General features: G+C 43.4%; 1 non-coding gene across 1 annotated transcript; it reads right to left on the minus strand.

Moving 5' to 3' along the window:
• Nucleotides 1-372: 372 nt before the first annotated feature.
• Nucleotides 373-485, minus strand: LOC121271454. Its single transcript, XR_005941723.1, has one exon. It is a non-coding gene; the product is annotated as a U5 spliceosomal RNA (small nuclear RNA).
• Nucleotides 486-3,061: the final 2,576 nt, after the last annotated feature.

Raw genomic sequence — 3,061 nt, forward strand, 5'->3', positions numbered from 1 at the left:
GTAGGTGTGCGATATTCTGTCAAAGGCCTTCTCCTGGTCCAGGCTGATAAGGGGACAAAATCGTATCCCTGAGCAGCGTGAGGCTGTCAGAGATCTTCCTGCCCGGCACAGTGCAGGTCTGGTCAGGGTGGATCACCAATTCCAGAGCGGATTTGACCCGATTGGCGATGACCTTGGACAGAATCTTATAGACCACACTTATAGTCCAAGCAGTTCTGTGACACAGAACTCGATACTCTACGGGCTGTTCCCAGAGGTATATTGAAACAAACATCAACTGCAACTGCGATCATGAAGAACACAAATAATACAGCAACCACTTCTGACAATTCACAGGGACACAAAACAAATCTGTTTTTCGAATAACTGAAAACCCCACAAAAGCAGGGCAACAAAAAATTAATTTAAACTCAGAATGCTTCTCTCCACGGAAATCTTTAGTAAAAGGCGAAAGATTTATACGATCTGAAGAGAAACCAGAGCATACTAAACTTCACCGCACAGCTCTTCGAACCCAAGCGGCTACATCCTCTTTAGCATTATACTGAGTTCCCGGCACCAATAGCCAAAGCAGATGAACTACTGCAGATCAATACCGCGTGAGGGAAAGTAACTATAATATTCAATTTCTGTGATAAATGCGGTCAAATCTTTTTTATTGCTTTTGGTTTGCAAAGGGCTCTGTAGAATGTAATAGGTATGTAAATAAGTTCTGAGCTTTGTGTGGGCAGGTTTTACAGTGACGTGTACAATTCTTCCTGCAAGTTTATTTTGCACAATCATCGTCTTCTTGTGTTTGGACATTCCCGTGAAAATTTTGGATCAGCACATTGAGCGGACAGTGTTTTAGTTCATACAGCGAATCATTAACACAGTGAGAACAGATACAGAGATCAGAGCAAAAATAAAAATACCTGGAAAAACTCAGCAGATCTGGCTGCATCTGTAGAGAGGAACACAGTTCACGTTTCGCGTCCGTATGATTCTTCAACAGAGATCAGAGCTTTGCATTTAAAGCAGAAAAAAACAGGGGAATCACTGTCAAGTCCACCATTTATTTCATTGTGTCTTGAAGTATTCATTCTGACATATTTATATTTACAGTTAACCATATAAACTATGCTTGACCTATCATAGTCAAGAATTTTAACTGCTGATCTATACATAATGGTCTTGAATTTCCACCGTTACCGGCCGGGCGCAAGCAAATTATTGGGCTGAGATGGCAGCATGTTGTGTAAGGGACTGATGTCCATTAACACATTGTGGCTAAATGCCCTCAAACATTTACAGCTGTCAATCTATCCTCTGCCCCCTCGTACCTCCACCAATAAAACTGGCCTCCCCACCAAGTTACAAAGTGCAACTGTTATGGACGAGCTTCCTGTAATTGTGCTTAGAGGCACTCTTAATATTATCGCTGTTGGGAAGATATAATAATTTTATAATGTTATTGGAGTTTATTGTAGAGTAATAGTGGGGTCTGTGTATATGAGTCAATGTCTCTGTGTGTGTGTGTGACTTAACTGAATTAAAGGCAGCTAGTCTTGAAGGAGATAAGCTAGGTTTGAAATGTTAAGTAAGTAACTATAGGTGTAAAGAGAACCTTTGCATTTTTAAATAAACCAGAAAGGATTAATTCAAAGGAAGGGCTGAATTGTTTCAAAAACAAAAAATTGCTGGAAAAACTCAGCAGGTCTGACAGCATCTGTGGAGAGAAAGTCAGAGTTAACATTTCGAGTCTGTATGACTCTTCATCAGAACTAAAGAGAAATAGAAATGTGGTGAAATATAAGCTGTTTAAGGGGCATGGGACAGGAGAAGCTGGATAGAGGGCCAGTAATAGGTGGAGGCAAAGGAGAGATTGCCAAAGATGTCATAGACAAAAGGTCAAAGGGGTGTTGATGGTTGTGATATTAGCTAAAGGATGTGCTAATGGTGATATTAAGAGTGGAAAGCAGGAAGAGCAAGTGACAGGTGGCCCTGGTGGGGGTGGGGTGGGGTGGGGTGAGGGGATCGAAAGAGGCTAAAAGGTGGGTATAAAACAATGAATGGAAATAAATTTTAAAAATAATAATAGAAATTGGTGGGAAAAGAAAAATATATTTTAATATATATAAAATAAAATTAATAAAAATAAGAAAAATATATATAATTATTAGAAAAAGGGGATCCAAAAGGGGTGAGGATGGAGGAGAGAGTTCATGATTTGAAATTGTTGAACTCAATATTCAGTCCGGAAGGCTGTAAAGTGCCTGGTTGGAAGATGAGGTGCTGTTCCTCCAGTTTGCATTGAGCTTCACTGGAACATTGCAGCAGGCCAAGGACGGACAGGAGGGCATGAAAGCATGATGGTCTGGGTCATGCTTGCGGACAGACCAAAGGTGTTCTGCAAAGCGGTCACCCAGTCTGCGTTTGGTCTCTCCAATGTAGAGGAAACCGCATTGGGAACAGCAAATGCAGTAGACTAAATTGAGGGAAGTGCAAGTGAAGTGCTGCTTCATTTGAAACTAGTGTTTGGGCCCTTGGACAGTGATAGGGGGGAAGTAAAGGGGCAGGTGTTGCATCTTCTGTGGTTGCATGGGAAGGTGCCATGGGAGGGGGTTGAGTGTAGAAGGTGATGGAGGAGTGGACCCGGGTGTCACGGAGGGAACGGTCTCTACGGAATGCTGACGGAGGGGGGTGAAGGGAAGATGTGTTTGGTGGTGGCATCATGCTGGAGTTGGCAGAAATGGCAGAGGATGATCCTTTGAATGCGGAGGCTGGTGGGGTGATAAGTGAGGACAAGGGGGACCTTATCATGGTTCTGGGAGGGGGAGGAAGATAAGAGGGCAGATGCGCGGGAGATGGGCTGGACACGGTTGAGAGCCCTGCCAACCACTGTGGGTGCAAAGATTTGGTTAAGAAAGAAGGAAGAGGAACTGTTTTGGAAAGTGGCATCATCGGAACAGATGTGACGGAAGCGAAGGAATGGAGAGAGTGGGATGGGGTCTTTACAGGAAGCAGGGTGTGAGGAGCTGTAGTCGAGGTAGCTGTGGGAGTTGGTGGGCTTGTAATGAAT

Source organism: Carcharodon carcharias, chromosome 30, assembly GCF_017639515.1.
Source record: "Carcharodon carcharias isolate sCarCar2 chromosome 30, sCarCar2.pri, whole genome shotgun sequence".
Taxonomy (NCBI): Eukaryota; Metazoa; Chordata; class Chondrichthyes; order Lamniformes; family Lamnidae; genus Carcharodon; species Carcharodon carcharias.